General features: G+C 45.6%; 1 pseudogene; it reads right to left on the bottom strand.

Moving 5' to 3' along the window:
- The window catches only part of LOC132892218 (UDP-glucuronosyltransferase 1A1-like), a 41,471-nt pseudogene that overhangs the window by 482 nt on the left and 28,032 nt on the right, over positions 1–12,957 (bottom strand).

Genomic DNA, 12,957 nt, shown 5'->3' with positions numbered 1-12,957 from the left:
GTAAACTCCTCTGTCCTGAAGATGGCAGAAAATGTAAAGTTACACTGAGGCTGGAGAAATTCTCCATCTGCTGATTGCCTCTGTGGACTTGACCAATTACTGAACCACCAGCATGTGTTAAAGCATGTAGCTGTCTTCACCTTTCTCTCATTAATGTAAGTGGCAAGGTGGGCAGGCAATGAAACCTTAAACTGCTCTAATACAATTAAATCACACAAATCCTGATAAGTGTCCACCCCAGAGGCAGAATACCAGTGGGTAAAATGAGCCAAAAATATCCTGTGCAAGTCCAACATGAGTTCGCTTGTCCCCCTTCTTCCAGTTCCTAAACGTCTGCCTGCATGCTTCTGGGACTAATTCATATGCTTTTAGAACTGCAGCTTTAACTTTAGCATCATTGCCACTTTCAACAGAACTAAGGGCAGAAAAAGCTCTCTGGGCCTTTCCTGCGAACACACACTGAAACATCATAGTTTTATGATCTTTCAGTTATCCTGCCATCCTTTAACTTGTGCCACACGCTCAAGCAATGCAAACAATGTGTCTGGATCCTTCTCATCAAATCTAGGCAGCAGCCTCAAGCTTTCAGCGCAGTCAAAACCAGTTGATCCACTTCTACTACTGGCTAACAATTACTCACGTGCCTTCCCTTCCCTCACTATGTCCAACTGCAACTGCTCAACCTTAACTTTTTCCCTTTCCAATGCTAAGTCAGCCCTCTTCCTCACCTTCTCCAGCTCAAACTTCAACTTAATTTCTAATTTAGCCTTTTCCTTTTCTAGCTGTATATACTGTTCAACTGAAAACATACCATCAACAAGCCCTGAACTGACTGGATTGGGAACTGTTGAAGCCTGAGCCACTTCCAACAGCTTGGCAGGTACAGATACCCCTCATCTCAGACTTCTTTGGTACCTTGTCAGTTTTCAACCAGCCTAAGTTAATTGCCAAATCAAATAAATCTGCCTTGGCCAACTGAGTTAAAGTGCTACATGATGGCCTTTTTAGAAACTCGGAGACCAAAGCATTACTATGCTTAGTCTCCATGTTTTACCCCAATCACAGAGTACCTAGCCAGAACCTCCAAAAGAACAAAATGAGAATACGATTCACACAGTTCACAACCACAGGGAGACTGAATAAGGACCACCCCCTCCCTAAAGCCAATCCCAAACTAACTAACTGGAACCCTAGTCTTCATGTGCATACTGGCGGCAGGTATTTATGCACCTATAAACTGTGTGTTGGGGAAGACAACTTGTTCCCATCAATACTTCGGGGTGCTCCCAGGACAACCACTGATCTTATTCGAGACATCTTACAGCCCTTTTCCTTTCCATCGCAGAGCAATTCAAAGTGGCGCTGTCACCTCACACCAAGAAGCTACATTGATGTAGCGACGTGGACGTTCTTTGAGCTTTCTACTTATTTCTGGTTTCTACTTAAAAGATTAATGCTTTCCAGCTAGGTTAACTCGTCTTTGCTCGGGTTTTCCACAGCATTTGTTCTAAACTAAGCAAGTGTGTTTTCTTCGTTTTTGAGCTGTGTGACGGAGGTTGAAAGTTTACTCCAGCGGAGGAATGGCAGCTAGTGGTGTATGTACAAGATCAACGAGCGCTGCAGCAACACCAACTGATTCTGCTTTTGTGAAACGGTTCAACGACTACATCTCAAATTCACAAGTGTTTCAGGAAGTCATTTTGAGAGCGGTCAACCGAGCCATCCAGCAGGCAGTTGAGCCATTGAATGCTAGAATTAGTGAACTGGAGAAAGAAGTCGCCATTCTGAAAAAGCAACTTGAAACAACCCAGGCCAAGACAAACCACAACGAGCAGTATTCGAGAAGAAACAATATTAGAGTTTTTGGGATTAAAGAAGAGGAAGGGGAGAACTGTTATACCAAAGTCCTGGATTTGTGCAAGGAGAAATTGAAAGTGGATATCGGTCGGAATGAAATAGACAGGGCTCACTGCGTCAGTCGTCCCAAGTTAGCACGCCTTGGCCAGGCAGAGGCGCCGCCAAGGCCTATTATCATGAAGCTCTCGGGCTACATGGCGAAGATGAAAATCATGCGAGCTAAGAGCGGGCTGGGGCGCAAAAAGATCTACATAAATGAAGACCTGACCAAGGCGAACTACGATCTGCTTATGGCGATCAAAAAGGAGTTGAAGGAGAGTGGGGATGGTTTTTCCATTTATTCAGTCGACGGGACCATCATGGTGCGCAGGGATGATAGAGTCTTTCGAATCACAAGGTTTGAAGACCTGACAAGATTCGATTTGACATAAGCTGCCGAAGAGGATGAAGACACCGTGGATACCTAGAGCTAGAGAGTTTCTTGCCTATTCAGTATTTATTTCTACTACTTTATTTTTATTGTCTTAATATGTGTTCTTGTGCAGCAAATTGAGGTGAGCAGTATCATCAATTTTTTTTTTTGCCTTTAAATGGGAGTTTCTATTGAGTTACTGTATATAGGGTCGCAATAGGGCTGTTTAATTCTCTAAGATTGGCTCTCGGAGTGGGGCGGCATGGTGGTGTAGTGGTTAGCGCTGTCACCTCACAGCAAGAAGGTTCTGGGTTCGAGCCCCGGGGCCGGCGAGGGCCTTTCTGTGCGGAGTTTGCATGTTCTCCCCGTGTCCGCGTGGGTTTCCTCCGGGTGCTCCGGTTTCCCCCACAGTCCAAAGACATGCAGGTTAGGTTAACTGGTGACTCTAAATTGAGCGTAGGTGTGAATGTGAGTGTGAATGGTTGTCTCTGTCTATGTGTCAGCCCTGTGATGACCTGGCAACTTGTCCAGGGTGAACCCCGCCTTTCACCCGTAGTCAGCTGGGATAGGATCCAGCTCGCCTGCGACCCTGTAGAACAGGATAAAGCGGCTAGAGATAATGAGATGGTTCTCCGAGCAAACATTTCCTTTTTATCTAAAGGCTTGTTATTTCATTGTTTACATGTGTTCGTATTGCTTGCTATTTTTTTTCTTATGTGCGCCGAGGTTGAGTCTAATCCCGGGCCTAGGGATCGTTCGGTTTTCTTGTTGATTGGTCATTTAAATGCGCGCAGTATTAATATATCTCGTGAATCAAGTGTAGTTGAAAAGTTCGAGGAGATCACTTCAACAATGTCGAATGGAAATTTTCATATTTTTGGTTTGAGTGAGACATGGTTGAATGACACCATACCTAACCACTTATTCGATATTCCGGGTTATTGTCCGCTTTTTCGTTTGGACAGATCAGATGGTAGGAGGGCGGGGGGCTGTGGCATTATATGTCAAATCTGACCTTGTTGCTAAAAGAAGAATGGATCTGGAATCAAAAGATTTTGAAGTACTTTGGGTTGAAATAAAAATTAGTTCACTTAAACTCCTGTGCGCGGTTTGTTATAGGCCGGAATACGCCAATAGGGAAAGGAATCTTTTTTTTATAGTATCGATAGAGTAAATTACGGCCCAAACACCTTTATTGTTCTTTTGGGCGACTTCAACGCCCAGTATAATGCTGATGTTCCATCTGACTGCACTGATTTTGGAAATCTTTTGTACAGCTGGATGGAATGCAATGGTTTATCGCAGATTATAAATGAACCGACTCGCATTACTGATTCTGGTTCCACTCTACTTGATTTAATGATAACAAATTGGCCAGGCTTTTTTGTAAATTTGGGCACGCTTAGTCCACTGGCTATTTGCGACCATTGTTATATTTTTGCTAAGATTAACATTTCTTTACTTAAACGCAAATGCTATAAGTGGCAGGTTTGGGATTTTAATAATTTTAATGAGGAAGAGTTGAACAACACGCTTAGCGAATACCTTTGGGACTCGATTCAGAGTGGGTGTAGTGATATGAATATTGTTTAGAATGATTGGTTTCGTGATGTCAAACGTATAGTTGAGCAGTTTATTAGGCATAAAACAGTTGTCATTCGCCCACACGATAAACCCTGGATGGATAGCGAAGTGAGGCAAGCCATTAGAAAAAGAAACAGGCTACTTAAATTCTACTCCATAACAAAATCGGCAGCATCTTGGGGAAAATTACAGAGTTCAGAGAAACCGTACCTGTTCATTAATTAAATCTAAAAAAGTGAAATATTATAAAAAAATTAAATGATCGGCTTTCTGACCCTGAAGTTAGTGCAAAAAAGTGGTGGGGGACTATAAAGTTAATTTACGGACAAAAGCTTCATGGTTCAATCCCATCTTTGGTAGATAGTGGAGGGGTGGTCAGTGACGCGCGTGAGAAAGCGAATTTATTTAATTCATATTTTGTTAGTCAAAGTAACATTGATGACAGTGCGGCTGAACTCCCTAACGAAACAGTGCTTTTTCAAGATTTAAAATTTTTCAACTATAACTACATCTGAAAGAGAAATGAATGATTTGCTATGCAGCGTGGATATTAGCAAGGCTTGCGGGCCTGACGGATTTGGTAACAAAATTATTAAAATATGTTCAAAAGGCCTGACGAGGTCTTTTAGTAAGCTTGTAAATCTCTTTTTCGCGCTTGGTGTTTTTCCAGATGCACTAAAACTTGCAAATGTGATTCCTATTTTCAAAAAAGATGATCGACAGGAAAAATCTAATTATCGCCCGGTTTCGCTTTTAAATTCTCTATCTAAAATAATTGAAAAAGTAGTTTTTATTAGAATGTATAATTTTCTCCTGGATATTAGTTTCTTAAATCCACTGCAGTCTGGCTTCTGTCCAGGTGACAGCACTGTGAACCAACTTGTTTATATGACACACAAAATTTATGAGGCATTCGAACAGGGGAAAGAGGTACGCATGGTGTACTTAGATATAAGTAAAGCTTTTGATCGTGTCTGGCATGAAGGACTTGCATATAAACTTGAAGCAATTGGTGTACGGGATCCACTTTTCAGTTGGTTCAGGAGCTATCTTTCGGGCCGTAGCCAAAGAGTCGTCGTCGATGGGCAATTGTCTGAGTGGGCAGGTATAAAGGCTGGGGTACCTCAAGGCTCAGTGTTAGGGCCCTTACTTTTCTTGGTATACATTAATGATATTACTGACAATTTGCAATCAGATTGCTTACTCTATGCGGATGATACCTCTTTATTTGACATAGTCAGTGACCCCCAGTGTGTCTGGAAATAAGCTTAATAACGATCTTGCCAAGATAGGTAATTGGGCCAACCGTTGGCTTGTTACTATTAACCCAACAAAAACAGTATGTATGACGTTTTCAGTTAAGCGCACCAAGCCCTTTCATCCTGACCTTTTTCTTGATGGCTGCAAGGTCAAAAACGTATCACAACACACCCACTTAGGTGTCACTTTTATGAGCAATCTCTCGTGGAAGGCTCATGTTTTGAGAATATACAAAAAACATGTAAACGTGTAAATATGCTCAAAGAAATTAAGCTTAAAGTGGACAGAAAAACTCTTGATAGGCTGTATAAAAGCCTGATACATCCAGTTATGGAATATGCAGATGTGGTTTGGGATGGTTGTAATGCAAGTGAGCGTGATCTCCTCGAACTTGTTCAATATGAAGCTGCAAAAGTAGTGACGGGTGCCATGAGAGGAACTAGCAGACATGTGTTAAATGATGTGGGATGGGAGTTAATGAAAACAAGAAGAAAAATTCAGAAACTCACGCTTTATTTTAAAATTGTTAATTTAGTGCCTTTTTTTTTTACAATTGCAATTATTGCTTCAAGTATTGGACAGAAATAGTTATTCTTTAAGGTCATCTAGCAATTTTTCTTTATTTTCTAGCCGTACTGATCGTCTCGTCTCGTCTCGTCTTCTTCCGCTTATCCAGGACCGGGTCGCGGAGGCAGCAGTCTAAGCATGGAAGCCCAAACTTCCCTTTCCCCAGACACCTCAGCCAGCTCCTCGGGAAGAACACCGAGGCGTTCCCAGGCCAGCCGAGAGACATAGTCCCTCCAGCGTGTCCTGGGTCTTCCCCGGGGCCTCCTCCCGGGGGCACATGCCTGGAACACCTCCCCAGGGAGGCGTCCAGGAGGCATCCGAAAAAGATGCCCGAGCCACCTCAGCTGGTTCCTCTCGATGTGGAGGAGCAGCGGCTCTACTCCGAGCTCCTCCCGAGTGACTGTGCTTCTCACCCTATCTCTAAGGGAGCGCCCAGCCACCCTGCGAAGGAAACTCATTTCAGCCGCTTGTATCCGCGATCTTGTTCTTTCTGTCATTACCCAAAGCTCATGACCATAGGTGAGAGTCGGAACGTAGATCGACCGGTAAATTGAGAGCTTCGCCTTTTGGCTCAGCTCCTTCTTCACCATGACGGACCGGTAAAGCGACCGCATCACTGCGGAGGCTGCACCGATCCGCCTGTCGATCTCACGCTCCATCCTTCCCTCACTCGTGAACAAGATCCCGAGATACTTAAACTCCTCCACTTGAGGCAGGACTTCTCCACCAACCTGGAGAGGGCAAGCCACCCTTTTCCGGTCGAGAACCATGGCCTCGGACTTGGAGGTGCTGATTCTCATCCCAGCCGCTTCACACTCGACTGCAAACCGCCCCAGTGCATGCTGAAGGTCCTGGTTTGAAGAAGCCAACAGGACAACATCATCCGCAAAAAGCAGAGATGAAATCCTGTGGTTCCCAAACAGGATTCCTTCCGGCCCCTGGCTGCGCCTAGAAATTCTGTCCATAAAAATTATGAACAGAACCGGTGACAAAGGGCAGCCCTGCCGGAGTCCAACATGCACTGGGAACAGGTCTGACTTACTGCCGGCAATGCGAACCAGACTCCTGCTCCGTTCGTACAGGGACCGGACAGCCCTTAGCAAAGAGCCCCGAACCCCATACTCCCGAAGCACCCCCCACAGAATACCACGGGGGACACGGTCGAATGCCTTCTCCAGATCCACAAAGCACATGTGGACTGGTTGGGCAAACTCCCATGAACCCTCGAGCACCCCATGAAGGGTATAGAGCTGGTCCAGTGTTCCGCGACCAGGACGAAAACCGCATTGTTCCTCCTGGATCCGAGGTTCGACTATTGGTCGAATTCTCCTCTCCAGTACCCTGGAGTAAACTTTCCCTGGGAGGCTGAGAAGTGTGATTCCCCTATAATTGGAGCACACTCTCCGGTCCCCTTTCTTAAAAAGAGGGACCACCACCCCAGTCTGCCACTCCAGAGGCACTGTCCCCGACCGCCACGCGATGTTGCAGAGGCGTGTCAACCAAGACAGCCCCACAACATCCAGAGACTTGAGATACTCAGGGCGGATCTCATCCACCCCCGGTGCCTTGCCACCGAGGAGCTTGCAAACCACCTCAGTGACTTCGGCTTGGGTAATGGACGAGTCCACCTCTGAGTCATCAGCCTCAGTCTCCTCAGTGGAAGACATGACGGTGGGATTGAGGAGATCCTCAAAGTATTCCTTCCACCGCCCGACAATGTCCCCAGTCGAGGTCAACAGCTCCCCACCCGCACTGTAAACAGTGTTGGCAGAGTACTGCTTCCCCCTCCTGAGGCGCCGGACGGTTTGCCAGAATTTCTTCGAGGCCGACCGATAGTCCTTCTCCATGGCCTCCCCGAACTCCTCCCAGTTCCGAGTTTTTGCCTCCGCAACTGCCCGAGCTGCAGCACGCCTGGCCTGCCGATACCCGTCGGCTGCCTCAGGAGTCCCGGAGGTCAACATGGCCCGATAGGACTCCTTCTTCAGCTTGACGGCATCCCTTACTTCCGGTGTCCACCACCGGGTTCGGGGATTGCCGCCACGACAGGCACCGGAGACCTTGCGGCCACAGCTCCGAACAGCTGCGTCCACAATGGAGGTAGAGAACATGGTCCACTCAGACTCAATGTCCCCCGCCTCCCTCGGAAGCTGGGAAAAGCTCTCCCGGAGGTGGGAGTTAAAGACCTCCCCAACAGAGTGCTCGGCCAGACGTTCCCAGCAGACCCTCACCATACGTTTGGGCCTGCCAGGTCTGTCCAGCTTCCTCCTCCACCAGCGGATCCAACTCACCACCAGGTGGTGATCAGTTGACAACTCAGCCCCTCTCTTCACCCGAGTGTCCAAGACATAGGGTCGGAGATCAGATGACACGACTACAAAGTCGATCATCGACCTCCGACCTAAGGTGTCCTGGTGCCACGTGCACTTATGGACACCCCTATGCTCAAACATGGTGTTCGTTATGGACAAACTGTGACTAGCACAGAAGTCCAATAACAAAACACCACTCGGGTTCAGATCGGGGAGGCCGTTCCTCCCAACCACGCCCCTCCAGGTGTCACTGTCGTCGCCCACGTGAGCATTGAAGTCCCCCAGTAGCACAATGGAGTCCCCAGTCTGAGCACCCCTCAGTACCTCTCCCAGGGACTCCAAGAAGGCCGGATACTCTATACTGCTATTTGGCCCGTAGGCACAAACAACAGCAAGAGCCCTCTCCCCAATCCGAAGGCGCAGAGAGGCGACCCTCTCGTTCACTGGGGTAAACTCCAACACATGGCGGCTGAGCTGGGGAGCTATAAGGAAGCCCACACCAGCCCGCCGCCGCTCACCATGGGCGACTCCAGAGAAGTGGAAAGTCCAGCCCCTCTCGAGGAGCTGGGTTCCAGAGCCCAAGCTGTGCGTGGAGGTGAGCCCGACTATCTCTAGCCGGTACCTCTCAACCTCCCGTACAAGCTCAGGCTCCTTCCCCCCCAGCAAAGTGACATTCCATGTCCCAACAGCCAGCCGCTGTGTCCGGGGATCAGGTCGTCGAGGCCCCTGCCTTCGACTGCCACCCAATCCACACTGCACCAAACCCCTACTGCTACCTCTGTGGGTGGTGAACCCACAGGAGGTCGGGCCCACGTCACCTCTTCGGGCTGAGCCCGGCCGGGCCCCATGGGCAAAGGCCCGGCCACCAAGCGCTCGCATACGAGCCCCAACCCCGGGCCTGGCTCCAGGGTGGGGCCCCGGCTGCGTCCTACCGGGCGACGTCACGGTCCTGGATTTTTTCTCCATAGGGGTTTTTTTTGGTGAAGGTCATCTAGCAATTTTTCTTTATTTTCTAGCCGTACTGATCGCTTTAAAAAAATTTTTTTCCATCCACCACCCTTTCGTGGAATGATGTTAATATAAATAATGGAAATCTGGACACTTTAAGCCTGTTTAAAAAAGAATTGTTAATTGTTTTTCAAGTACCGAAATGTAACGAGCTTTTCTTTTACGGCATAGACAGATACACCTCTATTCTTCATACTAGACTTCAACTAAATGCCTGTGCTTTAAATTTTTATTTATTCAAAATAGGATGCAAGCCTTCGTCAATCTGTCAACGTAGTAATAATCCTGAAACCATCAAGCACTATTTCTTGCATTGCCCGCTATTTGCCGTCCCTAGACAATCTCTGCTCGCCTCAACTGCACAAATCTTTGCAAATAGGTGGTCGCATATGTCTGAAAATGAAAGTTTCTGTCTTTGTTTGGTTCATCTTTTCTGTCTCTCGAATTAAATGAAAATCTATTTTGCAATGTTCAGATTTGTATAGATAAAACCAAATGCTTTTGTTCAGGTAATTACCAAACAGAATGTGTGGGGTTTTTTTATTTATTGTTATATTTTGGCACCACCTGCTTGTATTTTTTCCTCTTTTTTCCATACATGTTTTCCATTTTTTGTCTGTTATTCTCATCCACTAAATTATGTAAAGAAAATTAAGAGCAAGTCCTCTAGATGAGTATTTAGTGCTCTTAGGGCAAATTCCTATACATGTTTAAATTAAAAAAAAAAAAACTACTGATAATCACATGGACAACATACCAAACAAAACCCCTAAAAACAAAAACACAGCAACCTCTCCTTGTGAGCAGACTGCTGCTACAGCCTACCTGGGGGACACAATCAATGCTCCAGCCAGACAGCAAATAGCACAGCCACCCAGCTACAATCCTCTCATTCATATAACGCATAACCCAAACTCACCATTCTACGTGGATGTATGGCTTATATGCAGTTAAAGACACTGGAGGGAGAGAGAGAGAAAAATCACCCACACACCATCTCAAACTCTACCTGCCTAACTTAACCATAAAGAAAGTCATAACTGTGGGCCTCCCAATTCAGTTCAATTACTCCAAGTTAACCAAAATGTCTACACTTTAGGTTCAAAATCAGATGAGTCCACGCTTATGCCCAGCTCACTGGGGAGCAAAACAAAGGAGGGAAGGCCACACAATAACAGCTTTTAAAGAAACAAATGCTTTATTAAAGATAACTCCGCAAAAGTAAACTAATGGTTAACTCAGGAATCAGTAGTGGATGAGGGCCGCCACAACACAGGGTGGGCTGCCTGAGAGGCACCGGCATTCCAGGAGAGAAAGCCAGAACCAGTTCAGATTTCATGGCTTTTAAAGGCCACCAAGAAGTGAAGCTAATCACCCAATGAGATGGGAGGAGCCAGGCAATCAGGGAGCCTAAAAGGAGAAAGCAGAGGCAGGAACACAAAACACAGCCTGCCTAAGGCCTGTGACTGTCTCAATGATAAAGAAACAATACTTTTAGTACTTTAAACCTGTTAATCAGACTCTGGTTCATTTTCTCCCTTGGTGCAATTCATCTGGCCAGGTGTGAACACAGTAATCAAACTGAGGTACTGAAAACAATTGCATTGAGACCCTTGGGAGGAGATAGTCTCAGTCCAGTGCCAAATGAACCCTGGAGCCGTTTATTTATCTTGGGAATGTGATCTGACCTCAATCCGACCCAACTACCAGGTGTATGCCACAGGGTTGAGCTAAACGGCTCCTGTAGCCATCTTCAGTTTAACATGTTGACGGTTAGCATGTCATTGCACATTGCTTAATATTAGCTCCCTTGTTCTGCTTAGTCGTCTGAAGGCAGCATATCTTCTTTGCAAAGTGTGAAGCAGTATATTATTTTCAAGATGTTTCCTCAAAGTGTGTGTGTTGTTCTGCTGCTATCGTTTTGCCTGGTGTACTGCACAGGTAATCAAGTCAAGTCAAGTTTGTTGATCACCACGGTTCTGAGCAAATGCCAACTCTACCATTGCTCCATGTTAAATTCCATAGCAGTGTTTTTATCACAGAAATATGCACTAGTCCAGAACACAGGACCTTCTTCCTGTATTTACTTTCATGCTCTCACCCAAGACACATCTGACCAATAAGCGGAGTGGACATTCTCACATGGTTTGTATTGATGCATTTTGGTTCACTTGGATTTTTCTTCTGTGTGAAAAGAAACTGAACGAAGTGGAAAATGCTCCAAGTTCACAAAGTCATCAGCTGACACAGACCAGAGCAAATGAACTATAAGTGTGAAAACACCTGAAGAAAATGTCACCATATCAACAATTATACATGTTTTTAATCCAGTTATGTGGCAAATCCACTGTGAATGAGCTGGAACTATAGAAATGTGGTAGAAAAAATGGTCCTGATATCGACAGAAACAACAGGACAGAGGTGTAGAGTTGAGAACATCATGATGCATACACATTTTGCTGAGAGAGAAAAGCTTAATTTTGGGATAATAGTAAGAAAATAACTGAGTAAATTGGAGCTTAGAACAGCTATATGTTAAGGAAGAGGTTCCAGATGGTCAAACTAAGAATAAGCTAAAAGCAGACAGGGGAAATGTGGACTTGAGGTAACCCTAAATTCAAAGTGAGGTAGCTCGAAGTTCAAAAGGACAGGAGGCAATGGCTGAAATGAAATTAGACAAAAAAAGTGGAAAATAATAATTAATAAACCATGGATGATGTCAGGGTCATTCCATTTGGGGAGGTATTAACGATGATGTATCAAAAGCAGGAGGAGTCTTTGGAAAATGCATTTAAAAAAGGTGTTCTAGCCTCTTAAAAACCTAGTCATGTCTCAAAGAGATTTCACGCTCAAAAGACTGGCTCCATTCCTTGAATGAACTCTTGGTTAACTTCCTTCCTGGAATGAACTTATGGCTGTGTCTTTGTCTCCAAATAAACTGCTGATTTTTGAGACCAAGAAGGACTACAGATAAATTGTTTGACTTTTCGAATGTTTGCTCTCATAAATTTAATTTGGTTGAATTTTTAATTCACTGAAGTTGTACAAATAATAATTAAATAATTTAAAGAAGTGGAAGCAACATGGACTTAAGGAGAGGACCAGTGGCGGAACAACTGCACACAAGGCCCCGGGGCAAAACACCAATCAGGTGGGGTCCCACCTCAAGGTTTCATAGGTGGTTGTGTCACTGAGGAGACTGGTCATCTTTGAGTGGCAGTCTGCTGTGTTTAGCACCACTGTGCATCTCCCTTTGTCAGCAGGAAGGATGGTGATGTTCTGGTCTCTTTGAAGCAATGTAAGAGCCCTCCTTTCTTGGCTGGTGAGGTTGGAGGGGGGTGCTTTCGCACTGGACAGAGCAGCTGATATATTCAGTCTAAGTTGTTCTGCCTCTGTGTTGGTCAGATTGTTGTTTCTGATGGCTGACTCTGTGGCTGTGATGAGGTCTACCACTGGTATCCGCTCTGGTGAAACTGCAAAGTTAAGTCCCTTGGATAAAACATCTTTCTCTGGTTGGGTGAGTACCCTGTCGAATAAGTTCTTCACCCATTTCTCTTCTATGTCTAGTTGTGTAGCCTGGTCAGATTTCTTCCTCCAAGTCATCAAGTCTTGCTGGAGGCAAGGTCATCTTCCTGCTAACAAAGGGAGTTGCACAGTGGTGCTAAACACTTTAGAATTAGCTCATATTTTAAGTCGTTCAAATTCTGTAAAGCTGCTTTGCGACAATGTTTATTGTTAAAAGCGCTATACAAATAAACTTGACTTGACTTGACAGCAGACTACCACTCAAAGATGACCAGTCTCCTCAGCGACACAACCACCTATGAAACCTTGAGGCGGGACCCCACCAGTTGTTACAAAAAGAAAGTTAGCTGCCTGCAACAACTAGAAAAGGACCAGGCCATCAACCAATCTCTGTACTACAGATTGTACCCTGGGGAAGCCGTTCCTCTCATATAC

Source organism: Neoarius graeffei, chromosome 9 (assembly GCF_027579695.1).
Source record: "Neoarius graeffei isolate fNeoGra1 chromosome 9, fNeoGra1.pri, whole genome shotgun sequence".
NCBI classification, from domain to species: Eukaryota; Metazoa; Chordata; class Actinopteri; order Siluriformes; family Ariidae; genus Neoarius; species Neoarius graeffei.
Note: the sequence above shows the minus strand (reverse complement) of the source record. Positions and strands in the feature narration are given on the sequence as shown.